This window comes from Pongo abelii, chromosome 1 (genome assembly GCF_028885655.2).
Source record: "Pongo abelii isolate AG06213 chromosome 1, NHGRI_mPonAbe1-v2.0_pri, whole genome shotgun sequence".
In the NCBI taxonomy this organism is placed as follows: Eukaryota; Metazoa; Chordata; class Mammalia; order Primates; family Hominidae; genus Pongo; species Pongo abelii.
In genome coordinates this window covers 164737959-164746609 of record NC_071985.2, presented here as the reverse complement: position 1 = coordinate 164746609, position 8651 = coordinate 164737959, and the positions used below count along the sequence as shown (strand labels likewise).

The 8651-nt window shown below is 39.7% G+C and overlaps 1 pseudogene; it reads right to left on the bottom strand.

The window, feature by feature from the left end:
- Positions 1–4926: 4926 nt before the first annotated feature.
- On the bottom strand, positions 4927–5267 carry LOC100455342 (elongin-C-like; annotated as a pseudogene).
- Between the last annotated feature and the right edge of the window lie 3384 nt (positions 5268–8651).

The following is an 8651-nucleotide window of genomic DNA, read 5'->3' as shown; positions in this document are numbered from 1 at the left end:
ATTACAGGGTGTGAGCCACCATGCCCAGCCTTGATTACATTCCTTAAACACACAGATCTGTTGGCAAAGAGCAGAAAGCTTACTGGCTCAATACGTTTATGTGCAACCTCTGATCAATTTTTGGCTGATCATTAAGCTATGTTAATCCAGGAGTGACTCATGGGAAGCCAGATTTAAAAATTAAACAAAAATAAATTTTAAAAAGGAACCTGAACAGAAACAACAGGGGCTGCACACTGTTGTGAGATAGATTCTACAGAATTAATCCAGGCAAGTCATTCAGCAAATCAAAAAAGTAGCAACAGCAACTAACCCTGGAGAGGAGACGAATCCAGAGTTACTACAATATGTTATCTAAAATGTCCAATTAAAGAAATTACAGGCAAAAAACCAGGAAAGTGTGACCACACACAGAAAGAAAAATAATGGAAATTGTTTCTGATGGGACAGATGTTAGATTTGGTGGAGCAAAGACTTCAAAATAACTAGTATAGATATGTTTAAATAAAGAAAGAAAACATTTAAGAACTAAAGGAAAGCATAACAATAATAAATAATCAAGTAGGGAATACAAATCAAGAGATGAAGATTATTTTAAAAATGGAATAGAAATTCTGAAGTTGAAAAGTACAGTAATTAAAATAAAAAAATCATTACAGGGTTTCAATAGCAGAGTTCAGCTGGCAGAATAAAACAAATGAGTGAAATCAATGATGGATCAAGAATTCTAAGGAATTACAGAAAAAGCAATGAAGAAAAATGAAGAGTCTCAGAGATTGAGGAACATCATCAAGTGACCCAGCATCAGTGTCTCAGAAGTAGAGAAAAGAAAAAAAGTGAAGAAAATATATTTAAGAAATAATGGCGAAAGGAACTAAAATATATATAGTAAAAGGCATCTGTATCAGTCTGCTCAGGTGACCATAATAAAATACCATAGACTAGGTGGTCTCAACAATAGATATTTATTTCTCACAGTTCTGGAGGCTGGGAATTATAAGATTAACATGTTGGCTGACTTGGTTTCTGGCAAGGGCCCTCTTCCTGGTCGATAGACAGCAACTTATGGACAGAGTCCTTACATGCCAGCAAGAATGCTCTGGTCTCTCTTCCTCTTTTTATAAGAACACTAATCCCATCATTGGGGTTCCACCCTCATGATCTAATCTAAACCTAATTACCTTTCAAAGGTCCCACCTCCAAATGCTATCACATCCAGGGCTAGAGCTTCAACATATGAATTTTGGGGGGACACAAACATTTAGTCCATAATAGCATCCAACAAATGAATATAAATGGTGCAGTAGAAAATATTTACGTGGTACAACAAAGGCAGTGAAAGAGAAACATAGAAACAAAAAATGCATGATGTATATAGACACAAATAGCAAAATAGCAGAAATCAATACAAATAAGATTTCAACAAATAAGATGAAAGTAAAATCATGGAAAAATATATATATTAGGATGGCCAAAATCTGAAAAGCTGACAATACCAATTGCTGGTAAGAAATTCTCATTCAACAGAAGTTCTCATTCATTGCTGGTGGGAATGCAAAATGGTACAAACCCTTTGGTAGTTTCTTGCAAAACTAAGGCTACCATAGAATCCAGCAATTGTGCACCTAGGTATTTACCCAACTGATTTGAAAATTGCTGTTCATACAAAACACCACACATAAATATTTATAATTATTTTAGTTATAATCACCAAAACTGGGAGTAATCAAGACGATGAAGCCTGTGACTAGCCAGCCACTGCACTCCAGCCTGGACACAATAGCAAGACCCTTGTCTAAAACAAAACTAAACAAAACAAAACCCTTAAACAAACCACAGCTAGCAAACAAATATCCTGATTAATGATTAAAAGAAAATACACATCTCCATGACTAAATCGACTAATATAAATATTTCATAGAAAAGTCACCAAATTCCAGATAAAACTTGAGTGCATTCAATCTAAACAAGTGAAGTAAGTTTATTTCCTTACTTCTCATTTGGATTATTTGCTTCTCAAAGACAGAATTGTTCCTTGCAAGAAACAAATTTATACATACAATAGTTCTTTATTTAATTATTGTTTTATTGATTCCAAAGATATAGCCAACATTGATGAGGACAAAATGCTATAGTTTATTGAGGCTAAATCAGTGTAGCCCAGGTTGGAAGTGCAGTCTCAGATGTCTTCTAATTGGAAATGCTGCAAGTTATATTATTGTTCAAAAATATTTACTCCCTTTCTTTAACTTCATGGGAAGAATGTTCTTCCCCCTACTCGTTGATCTTGGCTTTGGCCTTCTGTGACTTCCTTTGACCTCAGGCCGAATGTGCTTGCATTCTATACCCTCGCATTAGTATAATGCAGCATAGCCTATGGTTAAACAGGCTTTCAGGCAGGCTTCTGTGCTACCAGCTTTCATTTATATTACGGTGAACCATAGAAATGGCGGATATGGCCAGATGCGGTGGCTCATGCCTGTAATCCCAGCACTTTGGAAGGCCAAGGCGGGCAGATCACGAGGTCAGGAGTTTGAGACCAGCCTGGCCAATATGGTGAAACCCTGTCTCTACTAAAAATACAAAATTTAGCCAGGCGTGGTGGCGCGCTCCTGTAGTCCCACCTACTTGGGCGGCTGAGGCAGAAGAATCGCTTAAACTCGGGAGGCGGAGGTTGCAGTGAGCTGAGATTGCGCCACTGCATTCCAGTCTGGGCGACAGGGTGAGACTCCGTCTCAAGAAAAAGAAAAAAAGAAAGAAATTGCGGGATATTTGACTTTTTACTCTCCAAAACCCCTGCATTTTATATGGTTCATTCAATCCTTATCTTACCTCGCTGCCGCCCCAACCCAAGGCCCCGCGCAGAGGGGAGCGATGGCACCAGCGGCAGCCACACGCTCGCCCCTACTGCTAGCATCCCTGCAGCGCAGCCCCCGCCCGCACCGCCTGCGGGAAGCTGGGGATCTTGGAGCCTCGGTCTCCAGCCTTCTCCTGACTTTGGCTCCATGCCACCCGCCAGGCTCACCCCCCACCACTACTCTTCCCACCCACCATTCCCAGTCCCTCCTCCCTGCCAGCTTCTCCCGGACATCCCTGGTCTGCTCCAGCAGCACAGCCAGCTTCAACCTCACGCCCTTAGTTTTCACTTCTTATTTAACAGCAGAAGCACCGAACAAAATTTCCGAATAAAATTCCTCATTGGCCTCTGGCACTAGACTACAAACATCAGGTGACTCAATATTGTGGGGGGAATTGGGCCAACTTGGCTTAAATTAATCCAAGCTTTGCTATAATATGACCTAAATCCCTTCATTTATAAAATGTAGATAAGGAAGAATTGGTATTGAATAAACACCTGGCACATCATTCTCAATATTACTACTGTATTACTATTCTAATAGAAATTATAAATTGTCACTTATTCAACAAAGATTTATCCACCCTCTCTTTTGTGCCTCACTGAGTTTAATTTTCTCTTTCTGGAAAAGGAGACCCCTGGAATTCAGGGAATATGGAAGGTTACACCTACAGGTCTGTGATTGGCATATTGAAAGGGCCCACGAGACTTTGCCAATTGTAGAGTCTACCTCACCAGGGGTTAAGAAGACTTGATTAGAATACATTTCTATACATTTATGGCATCTGTGCTATATCTAGCTTCTCCCTCTTTTTATCATTTCTATTATAGGTTCTAACATGCAATTTTAAAAATGGTCTCTCAAGCTCATGGCCTTCAAGCTTGGAATTAGGTTGGTAGGGCAGTATGTGTCTTTGCTTGCTAGCAGTAAAAAATGTTTGAATGGCAGATCTTTCCATGGAAAGGGTTTTTATAACACCGTTACAAAGAGCAGTCTAACAATGCAGGGGAATATCAAGTTTTTTCAAATGTTTTACAAGGATGTTGGGGAAGCGGATGGTCTCTCCAGCTCTGTCTGCATGTTCTATGTATTGACTTGCAAAGAGACCACACTGTGTTATTTTTAGTCAAGATAAGCAATGAAAAAATGCATTGGTGCATACCTTGCCTTCCATATTTTTGAACTTAAATTCATTTCATACTTCCTTCTCTTTGAACAAAGAATTTACCAAGATAACCAGTATGTCGCGAGTCTTCCTGCAGTGCACCTCTTTCACAATCTTGGCTCCCATTTCTCCTGGCACACAGACTTTTTTCTCGAAGCATACTTGTTCCACTTGTGATTCTTCCCTGACAAACAGTCCTGCCTCAAATTCAACCTATCTCTTGGATATCTTTGTGAAATTCTTGCTGTCTTATACCTGATTGGATTGAACTGGTTAGTGTTTGATAGTTTATTTGTTTTAGCATATCAAATTTTTTTAAGGGGACAGAGTTAAAAATTGGCCTCCCTTAGTACACCATCAAGATGAATCCACTCTTCCTCCATTTTATTGCATAAAAATGTAATGCAATACTATTATAGACCCCTGTGTGTATGAGTGCTTCCTCCATCTCTTGAGGGTAGAGACCCGGTCTAGTTCCCCTCCTTATCCTCAGCAGCTAGCCCTGGGCCTGACACCTAGGAGGCACTTGGTAAATGTCTTTTGAATAAATGAATGAACAGTGATCAGTAAATTAATGGAAAGCTTTTAACCAAGGGACGCCCATGGAGGCTCAGCATGACTGTGTTTACTATCTGTAGGGCTAGCGGAGGTAGAAGATAAAAAGCTGGAGATAATTGGGCAGCCTTTGGGAACTGGTGGTGCTACATAAGGAAGATCTCTTGGAAGGGAAGGAAGATAGTGAAAGACGGTTAAACAGGGAAAGAGGTTAAAGGGGAAGGGGAATAGAAAGGGTGAGTGCAAAAAGAAACACCATCTGTCAGACTGGGCTCTTTTCCTTTCCCTCTCCTCAGCTCACACAGACTTCCTTCGGGCCCCTTTTTTTCAAAATGTAATTTATTTTACTTAACAATCTAGGAAGTTCACAGCCATCAGTAGTTCTAGTGCAATTTCAGGTGTGATTGGGAATTCGGGAATCTCAGTGGAGCTGTCAGTGTAGCGAACCTTGTAAGTAAAATACATGCATACTTTTGATAGCACATACGAAGGTATCTCTCTAAAATTGACCTCATTGGTTTCGTTCTCAGCAAATTGACCAGGGCTGTTCAACATGGCTTTTATCATGCCTGATATTAATGCATGTTCTCTTTTTACAATAAATTCATGGCCATCAGATGATATCAATTTGACATACATGGCATCTCACGGCCTTCACAGCCACCATAGGTTTTCTCCTCTCCATTCATGTTGTTCTTATAAAATGCTACTTTGCTTCCCCAGGAACTTTAGTAGTTTCCTGGAGCTCTGTTTCTACCTCAGTCAGAGTCTCACTCATCAGCCCTGCAGCCACTGCAGCCTGGTCCCCATGCACCACCATAGCCCCTGTTTCAGGGCCATTGCCCCCCGTTGGGTCCCTGTTGTAGTCCTTCTCCACTTGCTCCAATTCCGATCAGAAGAGTTGCTATGCAGGATCAAGAATTGTAAGCAGGTGGAAAACAGCAACTGAATATAAAGTTTAGGAATTCACTAAGCCAAGAAGTTTGAAGATAGGTTGAAATACCAGGCTGTGGTATAATGTCTCACTCTTCAAGAGGTGGGCCTTTCAAGTGACTACTCGTATTTCCCCTATGAAATGTGATGTGCTCCATGGAAACAGCCCATGAACAGCCCAGTGTTCCATTTTTCCAAGGTCTGCCAGCATTGCTGCTGGGCTGACTTGGAGGGTTGGCTGGGTGAGGCTAAGGTTAAGCCAAGATCTTTTCAAAGTAATTGGCATTTGGAAGTAACTACTGTGCATTGCCAAAAGAAGAGATGATGATGACAAAGAGCTGTGACCTTAAAGGAATGTGACCCAGGCTTTGACTGATTCTTTTTTGTCAAAGTAGCCAAAAGAATGTCTGATCAAGGGTCATGTTGAAAGGAAAATTTCAATTTGCCTCATTCTTTTTTTTAAACGTAAGTTTTTTTAAGACGCAGGGAATAAACATTGTTTGGAATACAGGTTTTCTTCTTGTTTAATTAGCAAAATATTTTTAGGATCTCTCAAATGCCCTCTGAAATCTGACAGTTAATATTTAAAGTATAATTTTGACTCACTTAAATGAAATAAGAAACTTGTCTGCTGAGCAAAATGAGAAATTTTGACCTCTTCACTTGGGTTCAGGGTGGTGCCATCTGTATCTCTGTACCCGAGTGCTCTGTGTATAGTGGGAGCTCAGTAAACATTTGGTGCCTGAGTGAAAAAGCTGAAATTCAATAGCATTACACAATCCTGATCTGCTGTTTCAGTTGGAAGCAGCTAGTTGGTTATATAGCTCATGGGCCGTCAGCATTTTGACTTCTTTTGCTGTAGAAGCAGACAGAGTAAGAAGCTAGGCATACCTTTATATCACCTATTTTCAAACCTCGTCATTAACAATAAATTTATTTTATTAGAAACGTGTGTGCTTGCAGAAAAAGCTTGCAATGTAACAAAACTAGCTTTCTAAAAATGAATGATTCTATCTTTTGTAATCAGTACTTCATGCAGTTGTAGTCACTGCAAATGGGCAAGCAGATAGCTCCAAGATTCTGTAAAGCCACTATGATTTGAACTATACTCATAATAATATAGCTCTGCATTTTTCCTCATTGCAGTTATATGACTTTAAAAATTATACAAAATAAAAATGCAGAAAGAAATGAAAACTCATAGTTGCCACTATTAGTATATTCCTAGAGTATTTTTGGCGTAAGAATGTGTGATAGTCATAATTCTAAGTTAGCCCTCCATGATCTCCACCCTCTAGTTATTCCTGTGATTATGTTGTTTCTTGGCAAAAAGAATTTTACAGAGATAATCAAGTTACTGATCAGTTGACCCTAAGATAAGGAGATTATCCGGGTAAGCCTAATCTAATCACATGAATTCTTTAAAAGCGGAGAGGTTTCTTTGGCTAGTTGAAGAAGCAGAAGTCAGAGATTCAAAGCATGAGAAGCACTCAAAATGCCATTGCTTGCTGGAAGATGGGAGGAGCCGTAAGTTAAGAAATGTGAGTGACCTCTAGGAGTGGAGAGTGACCCCTAGCCAATAGTCAGCAAGCCAATGGAAATCTCAGTCCTACAAACAAAAGAACTGTATTCTGCCCAATAGCCTGACTCAACTTGGAAGCAAATCCTATACAGTACCTCCAGCTTGGCCAACATCTGGATTTCAGCCTTTGAGACCCTAAGCAGAGGACCCAGTTAAAATGTGCCAGACTCCTGACCCATGAAAAATGTAAGATAATAAATACATATTGTTTACAGCTGCTAAGCTTATGACAGTTACACAGCAATAGAGACTAATGCAGATTTTGATACTGAAAGTTGATACTGCTGTAATTAATACCTAAAAAGCGGAAATGCTTTTGGGATTAGGCAGTAGCTGGAGGCTAGAAGAATTTTGAGGAACATGATAGAGAAAGGCTAAATTGTCTCAAACAGACTGTTAGCAGAAATATGGATATTAAAGATACAACCGGTGAGAGCTCAGAAGGAGGTGAAGAGCATTATAGAGCAAACCTAAATTTCCTTGGAGAAAGCCTAAATCATCATGAACAGACTTTAATTAGAAATCTGGGCTTTTAGAATACTGTTGGGGAAGACTCAGAACGAAGTGAGAATCATGTTATTGGAACTGGAGGAAGGAGAATCCGTGCTATGTGGTGATAGAAAGCTTAGAAAAATTGTGTCCTGCAGTTATGTGGAAGCAGAATTTGTAAATGACAAACTTAGATATATAGCTGAGGAGATCTGCAAGCAAAGTGTTAAAGGTGCTGGCTTATTTCTGTCTTACTACTTATACTAAAATGTGAGAAAAAAAAATAACTGGAGGGAAAAACTGGTAAACATAAAGGGATTAGGACTGGAGAATTTTGAGACTGCTCAGCCTTTCCAGGTGGCAAGAAATGCTAAGAGTCAGAAATGGCTTCCAAAAGTATGGCACAGAGAAAAGAAAGACTGTGCAACTGTCCAGCTTTCACTGAAGCCTCAGGAAGACTAAAAGGTTAAAGTGTTCAGTCATAGAAAAGGCTCTTCTAAGATATTAAGGTTGTGACTCACCGATCCCATCAGTGAAACTAGAGGGCCTCTCAGAAGCTTAGGAGTGTTGTCCCTCAGTAATCTCAGTAGAAACCAAAAACAGAGCAGGGAACATCTCAAAAATGTTTGTGCTCATGGCTTTTGTCTAATGGAGTGAAACTGAAAAATTTAGGCAAGGACCATTCAGTGAGTTGAATAGTTTCTTCCTGTAATTCATGTCTTCCTTGGACCTATGAATGTGACCTTATTTGAAAATAGGGTCTTTGCACATGTAATCATGTTAAGGTGAGATCATACTGGATTAGAGTGGGCCTTAATCTAATTAGTGGTGTCCTTATAAGAAGAGGGAAATTTGGACACATCCATGCAGCATGCAGAGAGGAAAACATGTGAAGACAGGCAGAGATTAGAGTGATGCACCTACAAGTCAAGGATTGCTTGCAATTACTAAAAGCTAGAAGAGACAAGGAAGGACTCTCCTCTAGAGCCCTCAGAGAGAGTATGCCTCTGCTGATACCTCGATTTAAGTTTTGTAGCTTCCAAAACTATGAAAGAATAAATTTTACTTG